The sequence below is a fragment of the Brachyistius frenatus genome, unplaced genomic scaffold (genome assembly GCF_029030835.1).
Source record: "Brachyistius frenatus isolate BFR_SWC_R1_liver_20210118 unplaced genomic scaffold, ASM2903083v1 Contig_44, whole genome shotgun sequence".
In the NCBI taxonomy this organism is placed as follows: Eukaryota; Metazoa; Chordata; class Actinopteri; family Embiotocidae; genus Brachyistius; species Brachyistius frenatus.
The window spans coordinates 2,605,251-2,623,716 of record NW_027210643.1 but is presented as its reverse complement, the minus strand read 5'-3'; the positions used below and the strand labels follow the sequence as shown (position 1 = coordinate 2,623,716).

The window sequence follows — 18,466 nt, the reverse complement described above, 5'->3', positions numbered from 1 at the left end:
TTTGTCCGCACTTTACTCAGAACATAAACAACAGAAAAGATGGACGGTCTGTTCAATTACAGCTACATACAACCAGTACTTACAATAATATGAGAAGGTAAAGAATCAAGAGCTATTCACAATACTTCACCGTCAGTTAAGGAAACACATCACCTGAGACTTCATATGCACTAATACTTCTTTCTTGAACTAAAAAGATACTCGACTGTTTTTTTTGTATACACTTTTTTTTAATAAATAAGAAGAGAAATAAATGGAAAAGGTTGGACTGGTGCTACAGTAAGGATGATGTGTAAGAGGTCAGAGGGCATGTTGCAGTCAGTCTGGATGGCTGATCCTGACAAAATTACGTAATCAACGCCGTATGAGTCACCTCGAAATGCATCAAATGTTGAAACCTTAATGGTCTAATTAGTGAATGAAATCATAGGATTTGTAGGTGCTTTCATAACTGTAGTTGGAGAACAATGGTAGAGTGATGTATTCAGTGTAAAATGGAAGCGACTGTCCTTTCTAAATCATTTTTATAGTTAGTGTCTCTGATAGTTGTCTGATCTTTAAGGTTAAGTATACACCAGCCTGAGCAGAGTAGGACTCTGCAGACAGATTTATGGGACAGAATAGATGATGCTCATGCTTGTATTGTGTTGGTTGGTACCCTACAGCGAGGTATTGCACCAAACAATGGGAACTCAAATTTCGCATTCACACTTTTCCATCACCATTTAAGTTTCAAAAGCGGTGAAGAGATTTGGTTTTAGGTTCTTGCTGAATCCAAATGATTGACGTTGCAGTTACACACCGCTGCAATATAAAAATAACCTCAGCTGAGGTATTTTGGCCTTCTGCCTTGTAAACTAATGGATTACTCATCTCCCATCTTTCCCCCCTTTTCATTTCATCTTTACGTTTTCAGCAATTTAGCATAATTCAGAAATAAGTAGCTGACTGGAAATCCACAGATGTCTGTCAGATTTCTGGATAGTGCCGTGCAAAAAATGCCACCAGTTTTGTTTTTTGGGTTGTTTTCTTTTGATGGTTGGAATTTGATTCCAACTAGGGCAACCAGTGCTAAAATTATATTCCTACACTGTAAGTCGCTTTGAATGAAATCACCCAGTGAATAGCATAAAAAGTGATGATTTGGTATCTCCACTGGCAGTGCTGCAATCTAAGCCTCTTTAATCATCCAGGACATCCTTGGCTGTTTGAGTGTATCCAGCGATTCCTTAATCTCTACCTCTGCAATCCAATGGCTTGTGCAAAGCCACCTGGCTTCTCCAAGCATGTGCTCGGTGTCTCCTTGAGAAGAGTTTGGTCCCCAGCAGCTGACTACCTTCTTTTATTGTTGGAACTTTTCTCCTTCCTCCTCTACTTTTTCTCCATCCTTTCTGACTTTTTATTTTCAGTTTTGCTTTTTTTGCACCTCTGAATTCAGACTGCGGAGACTCTGCTGTATGCATTTGTCCTCCCACTTTGACCTTAAGGTGCCACATGAACTGGATTGCAGTAAGGAGGTGATTTTCACTGCTTCGCCTGAAAAAGCAGCCGAGTACATGCACCCAAATGTTCAAGAATAATGTGCAATAGCCACATTTTGTGGTTCATTATTTCCATGTTTTACAGACTGTGTTTTTCAAAGGTTGTAGAGTGTGAGCGTTGGCGGTTGGAGTTAAGACCACGGGGATGCGTATTGGAAATACACTTTTCCAGCTGTGCATTGTAGAGCTAATTGAATAGAATAGAAGCTTGTATTAGTTCACTTCGGTGGTGCCACAGTGTCAGTGCGCTGACCTCCAGAGCTTACATCATGATGCTGACCTTCTGCTAACTGCCTCATTGTACGTTTGGGGACATAATTCGTGGGACCCTCAGCAGTGTCAATATGCTCCTTTTCTGCTTCATTTCTGCTCTCCTCCTCTGTGAATCATCGGAGTCGTTATATAAATGACTTTAAAACACGTTGAGACACCATCAAGAGAAATTACGCACGATTCCTGAGTCACGCCTCATTTAATGGTTAGGCTGATTTTGTTTGGGCTCAGCAGTGTTGCTATCCTTCGGATGTTCTGTATCCCCGGGACACGTTAGCCCAGCACGTGGCAACTGTGTGTGTGTGTGTGTGTGTGTGTGTGTGTGTGTGTGCGTGTGCGTGTGCGCGCGCACGCGCACTTTTTATGCAGTGTATTGGAGAAAAAGAGACTTGATGTGTATCTGCACAAAGTGGGAAATGTAAACCTCTATGTATGAGGATTAAGTGGTTGAGGGTGCTGCGGTGAATTACAGCTAAATTTCAGTAGCCAAAGGTTAAGTCTCTCCTATTGCTTCAGAATAGTTCAATTTATATTAGCAAATACTGCTGACCACTTTACCCAGAAATAAATACTGATGTGCTGCTTTGTTAAGAAGGAGTTTGAAAAAGCGCAACCCCTTCTGGGGATTTCATGGGTATATAAATGAATCCAGTGGAACTGCTGGGGTGCAAAAGTTCAAATCTTGGCTAGTTGGGGATTTTATGATATTTCTTCTGCAGGTAAAATGTTGAATAGAACGTCATTAGTCATACGAACCATAATAGAAATTAAAATGTCTGTCCATAGCCTAACCAGGCCACCAAACAATAGAAGCACTTTGTTCTGCCTGAAAACACGTTAAAACTTATGACAAGCTTTACTTGTAACTCACTGGTATGGAAATAGGATGTAAAAAGATAGAAAGTTACTTCGGAGTGCGGATACTTCCCCCAAAGGGTTTATTGACTGTGAAGAAGCCACGGGATAGATAACGCAGTGGAAGAGATTGTTCTGTGATAGCAGCTGATATGTCTCATGAAGTGGGCTGTGTTGTGTGAACACCAGCACTTTATACAGTATAATAATAATAGGAATTGCAGTAATAGACTGTAGCACAATCATTTCTATACGATTTGAGGTGAAACGCACTGCGGCGAGACGTTTATCCTTTGAAACATGAAATAAATGTCTGGGACAATTTAAGTTTGGAGCCTCAAGACAACACACCCCATGAAGAGTCGGCATGCACGCTTTACTAATGCAACACTTTGATTTTCTCTGCTGCATTTGTGTATGCAATTTAAAGCCATCACCTCAATAAATGCCTTCTATTTCACAGTAATAAGTGACTGCCTGCCAATAGTCTGAAAACTGAAGGGTGATTTTCCACAATCAACCCAAAAACTCTCTTAAAATTCGTACTCGCTGGCAGCTTTGATGGGCAGTACTTGTCTTGTTGGTGATTTGAATCTATTTTACTTTAATGGAGCGTGTTTACCTTGATTGACAGAAGTGTCAGGCTGACACATTCAGCCATGGGGGTTGCGATTTATTCAAATTTGTATTTTCAGCACCAGCAACTAAAAGAGTGCACCAAGTGGTGAATCCAAATCTACGCTTCAAAACCTCCCTCTAGATTCTCACAGTGTGAGTGATGTCACAGATGTGTGAGTGATGTCACAGATGTGTGAGTGATGTCACAGATGTACAGTGCTTGTTTACCCAAGCTACTGTAGTGGATCATTCTACCGTTGTGGTCCAGAATAAAGTATCTCAACAGCTGTACGTTGGGTCACCTAGACATTTTCCACGGAGCACCGCCAGCACTTGAAACACATATACAGTAAAATATATATTCATTGATAAATGGAATGGCACAAAGTTCCTAGTTATCAACTTTTGCAACATTTACACAAACCTTGATCTTATCTGTTGCTACGTTCACACAGAAGTAAATCTCATCAGTGTCAGTGAACCATACATAAGCTCCACTTGGGCGAACTGCCACATAGATAAGATAATTGTGTTTGCTGCAGTAACTGGAAGCATCTCTGTGTGCAGCGGGCTAGCTAGCATATGGTGATACGGGAGTTACCACTACGTAGCACCTAGCGGTAACTTGCACATGAGGCGTTTAGGGGACATCTGTTAATCTCAGCTAAACATAGCACATAAACATAGCACCCCCTTCCCCCCCAAAGTCAGGGTATTTTTGATCATTCTATTTGTCAAATAACTAATACTTAAATACAAAAACAAATGACGTTCCCATCATTCTCAGCTGAACAAGCTAAAACTAAGATGGCAACACTGACATTGTGAACACGTGATGCAGATGAGCGTGTAACTCAAACCACTGCTGTGCTCTCTAAGTTACCAGCGTAAATGAGAGAACTAAGTTGAATGTCAATGAAAATTGCACTTTGTACTGCTTACATGTGTTTAAACAGAGACGATCGCTCACAGATGTTAAACTCAGCCCTGATTTTTTTTTTTTTTTTTTTTTTTTCTTCTTCATTTACCACCGTAACTCAGAAGTCACTTTTGAGATGTCAATATGGGTGCAGTCAAGAGCAACTCAATAAAGTCTTTGAAATGGCAGCCCTGCTATTAACTTGAGCTACACCATGTTCCGCCCCTATCTTTTACCGCCGTCCCACATCTACTCCAGAGCATCTCCCTTCGTTGGGAATCTGTTGTAATATCAGATGAAAGAAATGATTCTCCTTTTCTTTTCTTTTTTTTTTCCCTCTCATGTCCGCTGCTGCTCTGGAAGCCTCTTATCGTCACGTAGCTTTCTGCTGAAACCGTATCCGCTTCATATGTGTGTATGTGGAAACGTGTGCACGTGTGTGTTCAGTATTTGAGCATTGCTGCGTGCTCATGTAAACTCCCGTGGTGAAGATTGACAGCCGAGATAGATATTCGCTCTGGGATGCGAGTCAGAGTGGGGCCATAAGGAGGGAAATGATATGTTTAATACATGGAGATTTGACAGATTCAAAGCGTGGAGACACATTATTCGCCATCTCTATTTCCCTGCATAATGTCGCTAGCAGGAATACGTTATGATCCCCCACCGTACGGCTGCTTTATGTAATTTAAATGGATCGTCCTGACATTAACACAATGTACCATCCTATTAGTCACAATACATTTGCTCCAGAATGGCTCACTGTAACGGCAACACCATGCTCTCTGTTGTGTTTGCCGCAATATTTCCACAATAATAATTAATGATGTGCAAAAAAATTTACTTTCATTGTAATCTGTGCATTTAGCAGCACACTTGTCTGACAGGGAAATTGATAACTTTTCTTGTGTGTAAACAAGTTTACACTTCCAAAATTTTTTTACCAGGCAACGCAGAATGCAGACTTTCGCAGCATTGCATTGTAACGTCTTTGCCGACTTTACTCCTTGAGTACTGGGACTTTGTGTCTGTTGTGTGCACACCAGCGTGAAGCTGAGCATTCTCACGTTGAACTGGGAGACCATATTCCAGATTTCTATTTAAGGTGCCGAGAAAGGTGAGTGAAGTTTTCAAAGCATGCATTACACCCCTCAGCAGACACAGTACACCTGCTATGATCCTTCTCTAAACCCAGAGTTGGACTGATTGGGCCTGAACGGAGTGTAATAAGTGTGTGTGTGTGTGTGTGTGTGTGTGTGTGTGTGTGTGTGTGTGTGTGTGTGTGTGTGTGTGTGTGTGTGTGTGTGTGTGTGTGTGTGTGTGTGTGTGCCTGCATGGAGGCGGCGGAGCCCGCACGCTCTGAGGGGTCTGCAATCATGAGGGCAGACCTGTAATTCCAACTTGTGACTTCTTTGGACTTCGGCGCGTGCAGCCGGTTCTGTGTACGTCTGTGTGTTTTGTGTGAGTGCACATAAGTGGCGGTTATTACGGGCTGTGTCGCCGCCATTCTCTGTTCGGTTAGAGGGGGCGTCTATCATCTCATTTTGGTCAGCACCCCAATCAGACCTCTCAGGCCATCTCATGCGGGTCCAGCTACCTGGGCAGCTCGTCTACATGTGTGTGCGTGTGTGTGTGTGTGTGTGTGTGCGTGTGTGTGTGCGTGTGCGTGCGTGCGTGTGTGTGTGTGTGTGCGTGTGCGTGCGTGTGTGCGTGCGTGCGTGTGTGTGTGTGTGTGTGTGTGCGTGCGTGTGTGTGTGTGCGTGCGTGTGTTCGTTCGTTCGACTTTTTCTGGGTGTGTTTGTCTGGATGTGTGTGTGTCTGACCTCCAGCTCAACCTCCCTCAGTATCACACACACCTCTAGGAACCACGACGCCAATCTGGACGACTATTCATCATTTCCATAGTGTGGCCTCGATGAGAAAGGGTTTAATAATACATGTGCAAGAAGATAAAATCAGGGGACAGAAAATTAATATTCTCTGGGCTTGTCAGGCTCATTTAAGCAAGCCCTGTGTTTCGTTGTGTGGCCTCTGACACAGATGATTGCGTGGGCAGCTATGCAGTTTTTCCTCATAATTACTTTTCGCCATGCCGCTCTTGTCCATTGTCAGCCTCAATAAGGCAGAGGTCTGTGAAAGAGAGAAAGCGAGACAGAGAGGCAGAGATGTAGACTATGGAGCATGGCTTTTTTTTTCTTTCTTTTTTTCCAGCTCAAGTCTCCGAATGTTGAAACGCAATCCGCTTCCTTAAAAAAATATCTCACTGTGCTTTTTGCTCTCTAATTTACAAATCCTGGCACCACTCTGGGGCCCAGTCAAAGTGGCTCTAACTGCAGCTTCATCTGCTCAAATTAAACCAGTTCAGATCTACTCAGCTAATTAGCTTCATCAAAATATCAAGATCGAGACGCTCTGTGAAGCCTTTTATAATAAAAATCGCTTTATTTTGCTTTTTTTTTTTTTTTTGTGTGCAAATTTCTGTAAGAAAACAAAAATGGCATCAACTGGCTTTTGCTGTCTGAATCATTTGCATAGTGCCTCATGCATACTGATGCATCATGTTTTCTGCAGCACCACCAACACAGCTGTATGCCAGTACTTTAATGCAGACGATTCCAAGGTGATCACACACAGCCGAAAAGCACACATCAATGCATACATATGGAGTACTTTCAGGAATTTAAGAGCACATACATGTATAACATTAACATGGCCGGGTACTATCACACAACCACACCGTCTCCGTGTTTTTGCGCAGACACAGCAATCCCCCCCCCCAAAAAAAGAGAACGATACTTTACTGAGAGCGATGACAAACGCCTTCCTCTCCACACTTATCGGTTTCTCTTCATCTCAGTCCTTCTCCGCTGCAGCCCTACAGCAGACAAAAAGCACACACACACACACACACACACACACACACACACACACACACACACACACACACACACACACACACACACACACACACACACACAAATGTTGGCTCGCAAACATATCTGTGCACAAGGCAGAGTCATTTTAATTGAGTGTGCTGAGCGATGAGTCTGCTTGGAGGTGCTTTAATTTGCAGGGATAGCTAAACAGATGTAACATCATAAAGTAATGTAATGGATTCCCCTCCACCTCCTCCACCCCCTACGCCCCCTCCGCCCCCAACCTCAACTCCTGGCGTGAAGGCACAGGAATAAGGCCGGCTAATTGATGGCAAATTGGGAGAATGAATGGGAAAGAGGATTTTTACACTAAAAATACTTAAATGGGATGGTTTTTTTTTTTTTTTTTTTTGACATGTGACGCAGTTGGTAAATGCTGCAAGACTGGAAAATGATGATTGGCAGCCTTCTTCGTGGGTTGAAGATATCATATGTTTATGTAGGAGTTGGTTCTGTGTGCTGCATGTATGCATGATGCATCTGTGTACAATGCAGAAGGGAGCGTGTTCCTTTGAAGTGTGTTTGCGTGCGTGTTTCTCTATGCGGGTGTAAAAGTGGGGATAGTGGGGTTTTAAAATGCCCCCCCCCCACACCCACACACCACTACCACCACTCCCCGCCTTTTTTTTTTTTTTTTTTTTTTTTTTCAGTCTGTATGTGCCTGTTTATATGTGTGTGTGTTTCCGTGCTTGTAATCTAGGCAGTGGGCTAGATAAATCCAAGGTTAACTGTTGTCAAACCAGCCTTGGGGCCATGGCAGTGTAGTAGCCATGAAGTGCTCCCATAAGAGAGGCTGCTCAGCCCAGCTCCAGCTGTCGAGCTGCAAAGACGCACGCCCACCCCACATTCCTGACAACACCGACATATGTCACACTCCCGGTCATAGCCACGGAGGGGAACTGTGGCACGGAGGCAGTGGCATGCTTTCCCTTGGCCGCAGACACTCTGCCCGGCCCCGAGTGCAAGAGGCCATGTTTCGCTGTAGTGCTGTTACAGGGCTTTCACAGCATGCGAAAACAGACACACACGCTGGGGTAAGGTCAAACGTGAGCCCCCCCCCTCTCTGTCGGCGAACAAGAGCTGGCAAGGTGAATGTTGCGTGTTCTCTGCATTGGCTTGCACATGACAGATGGAGCCCAGGTGCCATTAGGCAGACAAACGACGGCTTCATTAGGACGTGCCACTGGCAAGTGATGAATGCTGCCCTCTCCAAGCCATATTTGGAACGAGATAAAAACTGGGAAAGATGCTATGTAGGTTGCTCAGAAGGCAGCTTTGTTTTCCGTTTCAAATCTGTGCTTTTAGGGCACGTTGAAGAAAAAAACAGAACAAGTGTATCAAATGTTTTAAATTACATCAAACAGCTGAAATGCAGTCAAAGACATTTTTAGGCGATTAACCTCAGTATGCAGAGTTTTTTTGTTTAAGGACACTGGGATGGAAGCCAAAAGCACCATATTACTGTTGCTACGTTTAATGTTTCACAAGATTGCTATTTATGTGTATTCCAATTCATTGCATCCATACAAAAGGTTCAATCACCTATGTGTTAGAAAATCTGTTACGAGGAAATCAAACCATATGGCAGAGACCTGTTGCATAATAAGAGGAGCTTCTCCGCACTTGTACTTCTCTTTCCAGTCTGAGGCAACTTTATTGTTGCCTCCAAACACTATTTGGAGGTAGGACGGGAAGCAGAGGGGGCGTCGGGGTTGAAGTAACAAGGGCGGAGAGAATGGCAGGGAACAGTTAAAGGGGAAGGGAGAACAGGGAACAAGCTTGAGAGAGATCACGAGAGACACGAGCGGAGGGAGAGGCTCAGAGGTGTGTGTGTGTGTGTGTGTGTGTGTGTGTGTGTGTGTGTGTGTGTGTGTGTGTGTGTGTGTGTGTGTGTGTGTGTGTGTGTGTGTGTGTGTGTGTGCGTGCGTGCGTGCATGTGTGTGTGTGGAGGGGGGGGGTGCCACGGGCCACAACGGCTCTCCCTCCACACTCACATCCATGTGTCACCTCACCGTGTTGCAAATTAGGCTACACATGCTCCCTGGAGATGTCAGAACATATATCTTGATGGTTGGCTTGAATTTGCATAGGTGCTCTGTGGTCATTTCTCATCACACAAAGATTATTTGCCATTAACAGGCAGGGATCAGCATTAGTCAATGGAGAATTTCATATTTAATATACATGATTTAACAGAGCTAATTTCATAGACACCTTAAATGAATAGTTTGACATCGTGGGAAATACACTCATTTGCATTTTTAAACAGATAAGAAAACCGTTTTGTGGCATGTTAATAAATAGCTGGCCGGCAGTTAGCTTAGCATAACAACTGGAAGACTTGTGAAAATGTAACAAAATTTGCCCTCCAGAGAGAGAGAGAGAGAGAGAGAGAGAGAGAGAGAGAGAGAGAGAGAGAGAGAGAGAGAGAGAGAGAGAGAGAGAGAGAGAGAGAGAGAGAGAGAGAGAGAGAGAGAGAGAGAGAGAGAGAGAGAGAGAGAGAGAGAGAGAGAGAGAGAGAGAGAGAGAGAGAGAGAGAGAGAGAGAGAGAGAGAGAGAGAGAGAGAGAGAGAGAGAGAGAGAGAGAGAGAGAGAGAGAGAGAGAGAGAGAGAGAGAGAGAGAGAGAGAGAGAGAGAGAGAGAGAGAGAGAGAGAGAGAGAGAGAGACTCAAGACCTCTTAATGACAAATTGAATTTGTTTAATCTGTAGAAAACACCAGGACGTTATTAGCTGACTGAAGGATGCAGGCATATGTTGTCACCTTTAGCTAAGCTAAGCTAAGCTAACTTGCTACCTACAGTATTCATTATAGCTACAGACAGGAGACTATTAATTCAATGTTTTCCCCCCCAAAAAAATCAATTAAATTGAAAAAAAATTCTGCAAATAGAGTGGATATTTTTGCCTGTGCAGCTGTCTGTTTTCCAAAGAACTAGTCAAAGAAGGAATGAAGGAGGAATACGTAGAACTTTGTACATCATCTTGTAATATCATATTGAGAGCTTTCCTGGCAAATATCTGCCATTACTGACAGACATATTACTCAGTCGCTGGCTCCTGTTATTCCAGTAATATATGATGTTTCAGTCAGAGTTTTCCCTTGGAAACCCTGCTGTAATTTAACTTCATTAAATTTGTAATGTTAGGGGAGAACTCATGAAAGGGAACTAGAGAGCTGAGTCTGCCTTGTGATTTCCTTTCCCCCCCCCCTGCTGCTCCAGAGAAAATGTGTGCTTTGATGTGCCTGAAAGAAGCAGGATTCCACATTTTCTTTATAAATTCTTTCATTTGTTATCTATCTCGCCCGAACAATTTGAAACTAAAGTCACCTCAAGATGCACTCGGGGATGACGAGCACACGATTCACCATTTATAATTGTTTGTTTCGTACCCTCTCTCTCTCTCTCTCTCTCTCAGTCTTTGGGTTTCTTTTCCAGCCCTCCTCTGTCACACTGTTCCATCTTGGGAGGCAGGTGCTTGGGTTGTGGTTAGCGTTCTGCATTGTGGGCTCTGATGGGACTGGCGATGCATTATATTGCGAGCCAGATATTGCCATGGCTGCAGTCAGACGGGCAAATGGATACTGGCTGTAAACCCTGCCCAGGGATAAAGAGAAAGACAAACTGGCAGAGCGAAGGATCAGCCGAAATGTTGGGATTGTGCCTGACACTCAACCCCTGAAACCAGCTAACTTCCTGCAAATGTGGGGAAACACATAACAGTAATAATCATCATTATCATCATCTCACGAGAAATGTTGATTAAAAAAAAAAGGAGAAAAGATATCAGCGGCCAACCAGCTGGAAAATCACACACGAGCACTCATTGTGATGCTGAGAAGACTTGTTTGCACATCATTCTGAGGTGTAGCCAGACATTTAATATGGCCTTTGACTAAAGCAGCCTCTTGGGCCCTCTTTGAAAGTGGGTGGCGGTGCTGATCAATGGCATTTGTTTCCATTACAAAGAGCCATTACGGCAGTCAGACATGTTGCTTGGACGGCAGGTTTGCGCTCATTGGCACAAACAATTTGATTTGACCGGACAAAAGCCAGCCTGTGTGGTGGCAGAACCGCAGTTAACACCGCACACACACACACACACACACACACACACACACACACACACACACACACACACACACACACACACACACACACACACACACACACACACACACACACACACACACACACACACACACACACACACACACACACACACACACACACACAAAGAAACGTGCAGTCAGATGAGCACACGCATTTTCTCACTTTGTGCTGCGCTAGTGAGAGAAGAGTTGCAGTGGTAGCCATACAACTGTTGTATAATGGTAGTCAAAGATGTGTTCTACAGTGAAATATCATAGCACATGTACTTTTGATTTTAAGTTGGTAAAAGGGTCAAAAATTATCTTCGCCAAACTTGACTCCCTTTTCCTGTTTGACCACAACCTTTCCCAAATATTAACAAAGCATTTATGTTGACTAACAATACGTTAAATACTGATAATTTGTCAATCTTCAGCATTAGCATAAAAAAAAGTCAGCATTGCGTATTCTCCAGCAGACTTGTCCAACTTTACAACCTTACTTGTCTAACAAGAGGGTTGTAAAGTTGGTGGACTTTTGAGATATCACCACCTAATCTAATCGTTAAGAATGCAATGTGTGATTAATTATCCACAGTTCTGTGGATACCACTGGTGAACAAAGATTTTATCCTGTACAAAAAAAGCCAATGTTTCTTATGTGTTTTTGCTCACTGGATCCAAAACAGTTTTCAGAATGTTTCTGTCACTCAGTTGTTAAAATGGTTCCAAGATAATAGGAGCCCCTTTATGTTGACTATTGCTGGACAGTCAGGTTGTGGGTATAGGCGGGCGGGCATTGTGTTCTCTGGTTCTCAGTCAGATCCACTTCTAGTTCCTCCCCAGCTCGTCCAAATATGGTCACTTCTGTCTTTTGTGGGACAAAACAACATTACAATTGTGTTTCCCAATGTAAAAATGGCTTAAAAGTGTTGACAAAGTGTTCGTCAACGTGTTGACAAAAGATAAATTCCCAAGTAGTACTAATTTGGAAATCACAGGAGCATTATGTATGCATGAGTACTGCAGCTGCAGTAGCTTCACTGCCACATAAAATTAGGATTAAAAAGCGTCGGAGGTGTTACGCTGTTGTCCCTCTCCCCGAGCAGCATCAGCACATCTAAATGCCGCTCAAAGAAATGGCAAAGAAAAATGTTCAAAGATTCAACATGCTGATCTGTGTGACTTACATCTGACCTACTTTTCTGTATAGCTCGACAGGATGAAACCACACAGCCAGTCGCCAGCAATTTTCAGCTTGTGTCTAAATCGTCTGGAGCTCTATAGAGATCACAGCCGCAGCACAACTTGCTTTGGTCCACTTTGCACTGTCTGTGACAATCACAAGTCTTTCAGCCACCACATCATCGCCGCTGAGATTACAAAGCCAAAGGTTGCCCACGCTGGCTTGCGCGTGGACGTGCGTTCTCTTGTGTGTGTGCGCGTATGCACGCGCGGCTTTCCAAAGGAAGCACCCATGCAATGTCTGGCTCTGGCCAGGTGTTGTGGGGTGACGGTGGACCTATTTTCCAGCTGGCTGCTCTTGTTAGAAGTCTGCCGGGCACACAAATCGCAGGGATTGATTTTGCTCAACCACAGTAGAAAAGGAGGGCTGTGATTACAATGCGTGCTTCGGTCAAACTTTAACAACTTTCAGAGACTGCTTTCCTCTCTCCCCCGCCCTGAAAGAACTGTTTTAATTTTCAGACGATAAACTATTTCTCTCATGTTGCAAGAAAAAGCTTTTGAAGGGGCGAATTGTCCTGTGGCAAACATAAAGCTGCACCCAACACCGAATTGGTTGCAATTAGCATTATTCGCCAACATAACCTGTTGGTAAGTTCTGGGTATGGACATATTGGACTCTATGTTGCTAAGTAACAATCAATATATTCAACCAGAGCATCGTATTAAGTGAAGATAGGGTACATCGGTGGCATAATGGGCTGATTGAAATATGAACTATACATTCACAACAAACAACCAGCGATTGTTAGGGAGATCCGTCTTCACTGGAGCTTCTTCAGGCTGTCAGCAAACACAACTGAATTTGTCGTCTTCTCAAAGGCTGTCAAACTGCTGTCTAATACGGCTCAGTGAGCTTAATGTAACCGAAGGTCTGTTCATTTAATGGCATCCCCACCAGATAGAGCCTGCAAGTTGCGGTTGGAGGAGATGCAGCCGAAGACAGCTGCCCTGGAGACCGAACACAACTCTCTTATCTGTTAGCGATTGAAAAAGAAAAGTCAAGTCAAGTTTTTGTTTTTTGTTTATTGTTTTGTTTCACGGGGTCTTTGACAAGATGGGAAAGAGATGCAGCCTCCAGGGCTTATAAATGAAGAAACCACAAACAATGACATGACCTATTTGACCAATTTTTGTTGTGGCCAGTTAAGTGGGGAGACATGAATTATGCCGGGTAAATCCAATTCAAATCCAAGCCAAAGGTGGTCTTTTGCTTAAGTTGCAAATTCTGCATTCTGCCCACCCGCTCGTGCCACGTTTGATTTCATTTGGACTCTTCAGGCTGGCTTTTCACGTTGTGTTTCCACTACAAAATCCCTGGATGCTTTCAGCCACATGAACAGGCTTCACCTGAAGGGCCACTCACGGAGCGTAAGGCCTTTACAGCTCGCTACCAGAGTGGCGCTGTGTGCACACACTCAGGGGCTCATTCACTTCATGGTCTTCATCCTTGAGCCAGTTTAGACAACTTGATTTCTTCCTGGAGGTCTGGTGAAGAAGATAAATGCAGCTTCTGATGAGGCTCCTACAGCCTGAGTAGTATCACTAAATCTTTCAGAAGGTATATGCATATGATTTCCATATTAATAGGAAAAAAAATCACCTCCTGATACTGAGGGTTTTTCTCATTTATGGGGGTGTTGAAGCTTTCTTTTTTCTGTTTATAGTGGCACTATAAACTCAAACTCAAACAACATGTATCTCCTCGGCCTTCTGCCAGAGCCCTGTTATTTAGTCTTCAAAGCAAGGCAACGTTGGTGTTGAAATAACTGTTATCAATATGCCAGGAACATCTGTTTCCACTGGGTTTTTTTTCCTTTTTGTGTGTGGACTTTTTCTTTTTCATTTGTGTCCCGGTGTAGCAACAGAACAAGAATTCATAATTAATCCTGCACATATAATTGCATTTCAATCCATCTGGGTGCTCTCATGACGTTATGGTTCTGCTGCATCCAGATGTGTCTGCTCCATCATGGGATAATTAGCCTCGGCAAAGGCCTTCGTAAACGCAACCTGAAAATTAGAACAACGGAAAAACAAAAAATTGGAGGCAAAGTACATCAATCTGAGTCGCTAAACGGTTGTTTGGATTGGAGATGGGCATTACGACCGAAAATACTGTTCGATATTCAATGGGGACAATCAGAATCGCACACACTAAGAAAACTTTCGCCACCTTAGACACAGCTGATGGAGGCACGTCTTCATCGGTCATCTTTGAAATGAGGGCCGTTGTTTACTTTGCGCTTCCAACGTCAAACTTACTTTGTCAGGTGACAAAGTGAGTATGTGGATAAACTGTCTGCTTAGTGCTTCAGTCACAAATTGCTGTGCACAGCGGTGGTAGACTCATGATATGCGAGCTTTACTTGGCACTGCAGCTCATTTCATTCATTTTCTTAAGGAGTTCCACGCAGAACTGTAGTAGTGTTTGCATGTTTCTGCTGTTACCAGAACCTGGTCACGTGTGCATTTAGGTGCATTACCACCCCCTTCTGATGGTAGAAACACATTCATACCAGGAGCTGGTAAACACAAAGGGAAATAAGACAATAGTTGCTCAAAGTATTTGATTTTTTTTTATTTATTTATTTTTATTTTTTATTTTTTAAAGACTAGCATCACAAATGTGTTTTCTTGAGTCTCATCTGAGATGTTGAAATGTTGTTTTGATTTGCGGCAGTATGAACTTCTTGTGAAGTCAGCGCTTGCCCAGTTACACGTGCACTTACAGTCTGTGCTTTTCTAAACCTTGTCTCCATTAAACTGTGAACTGTGACCAACATGGCAGCCGCCTCTTAACACCTCATATAACCGCAAGGTGAACAGCGGGCCAAAGAGGCCAAACAGAGCACCGGCAGCAAAAAGAGAGCAAGAGGTAGAGAAACAAGTGTGAGAAGATGTCGAGGTCTGAGGTTTACTCGGGGAAGCACTTTATCAGCCAAGTACAGCCTCCCTCCCCCAGATAGACCTCGTGTGTTTATGTGCAGGAGAAAAAAAAAAAAAAGCAGGGGGAAGGGGGGGGCTATCTCGGGGCTACAGCTCGAGCTCAGGAGGGCTACGCCTGTCCGCCCCGCGTGCGCGCTCACTCAGCACGGAGTTGAAGAGTCCACCCAGCGGGCCGAGAGTTGCCTCTGATCCAGTAATGTGGAGAGTCGACCCCAGGCAGGCCTACGGAGAGCTCGGTAACGAACGGCGCTGAGCCGTGCTCCCCCCGTCGCCCCATCCGCTCCCTGCCACACACAAAACGCACATCTATAATACAGAGATCCTGCACTCTGCTTACGCCTTTATTTGGCACTCGCAAAGGTGAAAAAAAAAATTGAGCCATGAAATCGGCGGCGATGAGCGAGGATTGAGAGTTGGGATGGAGGTTAATTATTTATGCGTATGCCGACTTGGAAAATGAAAAGTGACGTGTGCTAATGTTCCTACGGGTTTATTCAGCGTGGGATAAGCTCTGCTCCAGTCTCTTAGTTTATACACATCTTGTCACCCTCTGCATCGTGAAATTCAATCAATATAAAAGCTAAACATAGAAATGCTTTTTTTTTTTTTTTTTCACTTTTGGTTGTTTTTCAACCTTTTTCTTTTTTTTTATGACTATAACTAACAAAAGCGACAGGTCTTTCTGAAATAATGAGAAAATTCTGTGGTTGCCCCTAGGGATGCTTGGGCATTGTTGTCACCATGAGCCAGAGCCTGGTGTGAATGAGAGGGAACAGGCAGGAGAGACTCAGAGATGTGACTGCATGGAGGACTGTGGGAGGGGGAGACAGACTGAGGCTGAAAGAGGACAAAAAATAATACTAATAAATGGTGGTGGCAGACAGTGCAGAGGAGGGATGAATGGCCACTCTGCAAAAATACCACATGTATCTGTGTATTAGCATGCACAGACGATTATGAGTCTGTCATTGTTGCATGTGAAGTTTCCTGTGTGAGTTCCTGCTCCTCTGTGTGTGTGTGTGTGTGTGTGTGTGTGTGTGTGTGTGTGTGTGTGTGTGTGTGTGTGTGTGTGTGTGTGTGTGTGTGTGTGTGTGTGTGTGTGTGTGTGTGTGTGTGTGTGTGTTCGTTCTCTGCATCTGTTGTATCCGAGGATGGATTTTTAATATGTGGGTCTCACTAATGCTGCTTCTGCACTCTAATGGTGATTGCACTTCTTTGCCCAGTCCTTTCATTCGTACCAGCCTCATCAATGATTGAGCACAGAAAGACAAGTGAGCGAGCGAGCCGACAAGGCAGGGAGTCGGGCAGGAGGGCCGGTTTTATTCTCAGCAGCCGTGTGTGTGTGTGTGTGGGCGGAACAGAGGCCATTTTCCATTTGATGAGGGTAAACAGAGATCGAGGTGTGTGTGTGTGTGTGTGTGTGTGTGTGTGTGTGTTTGTCTGTCTGTCTGTCTGTGTGTGTGTGTGTGTGTGTGTGTGTGTGTGTGTGTGTGTGTGTGTGTGTGTGTGTGTGTGTGTGTTTCTCAGCTGAGACCGGCTGTTATCTGCTACGAAACACCACAGAATGCCAAAGGTGTGTGTTTGCCTCCATTAGCCTGTTTGTCAACGCACATGCTAGTGTTATGTTTATGACCTCATCAAGGTGAGACAGGCTGTATTGGCTGGGTCTGGTGGCGAAGCGTTGCCAGCTCTCCTGTCTCTGATGGGCCCTGTGTGGCCTTGCCAGGAGGGATGCATGTATCGATGGATGCAGATGGCCTCGTAATGAGAGGCAGGGGAGGATGGATACAGTCGCCGGTCTGAGCGGAGCCCTTATTTATGAGACAGGGCGCTGTGGTTTCCTAACAAAAGAGGGGCCGAGATAATGTCATCACTGTCAGTGTTATTATACCCTCCCCCACACTGAGTGCTACAACTCCACAAGAATATACCCGGAACAGAAGTAACAGTGTGTATTTACCAAGCGGCAACCAGCGGTGACGTCACCTGTCGGTTTGTGAACGGACGTTACGAAGCCTCGAGTTCAGATCTTGGCCGGCGCCATCTTGCCAGTCCTGAGCGGTAGTCAAAGTCTACTAGTGACCATATTTGGATGAGCTAGGGAGGAGCGAGCCATGGATCTGACTTGACCTGATTGGAAACCCGGCGATACCAAACCCCGCCCACCGATAGCTGTAACCTGACAGGCCTGTCAATCAAACAGACACTCCCCCCCCAAAAAAACCACAGCTTTTTAAAGCTTATTTTCTAATTAAAGACAGGATTATTTTCAGATGGACCGCCAGACAACTAATAAGAAGGAGCGACTTTAGGTAACAACATCGAGATAACTCGTGCAAAAATGTATTGACTTATAATTTTACCAGACCAGTTGAATAGAGGGAGTCTTTGGAGATGCAGGCTTTTTGGAGCCGACCTCTAGCTGCATTCGGTGGTACTGCAGTTTAAGGCCCTTCCGCATCGGCCTGCCTCGTTTCTTATCCGTCCACTTTTATATACAGTCTGTGGGTATTTACGTGCGCGAGCATATTGTAGAGAAGGGGTTGCACACCACTTTATTGGTCTTTTTTTTTTTTTTTTTTTTTTTCATTTCATGGACTGGAAACCTTTCATGTGAGCCTCCCCCCGCTGCTGTCACTCTGCTCCTCACCGCTTCAACACCCCCCCCCCCCTCCCGGTGTAAGTGGAAAGTCGATCAGCTACCCGATGGTGGCAGCCTCAACAGCAGCACGTTTCGTTTTAATCTTGCACCAGCGTGGCTCCGGTCCAGTGTTCTGACTCACGGTCCGTTCTGGAGGAATAAGGAAATAAATGAGTCAACTCCCGCACTCAAAATTAAATAGAGATTTCATTCATTCAGAGGAGCATCAATCTGGACCCACCAGGCATACTAAAGCTCCTGATTTTGATCTAGTGAATATTTAAATGAGTATTTGATTTATCTTCTGATACACCTCAATTATTACCTCAGCTTTGGGAGCTTCAATTCCTGCCGTTAGGTCACTTGATATAAGTGCATTTCACGCTGTTTAAGTACTT

General features: G+C 44.2%; 1 protein-coding gene across 3 annotated transcripts in view; it reads left to right on the top strand.

Moving 5' to 3' along the window:
• Positions 1 to 18,466, top strand: part of LOC138623546 (neurexin-3b) — a 301,858-nt gene that overhangs the window by 152,525 nt on the left and 130,867 nt on the right. The gene's annotated exons all lie outside the window — the stretch shown is intronic.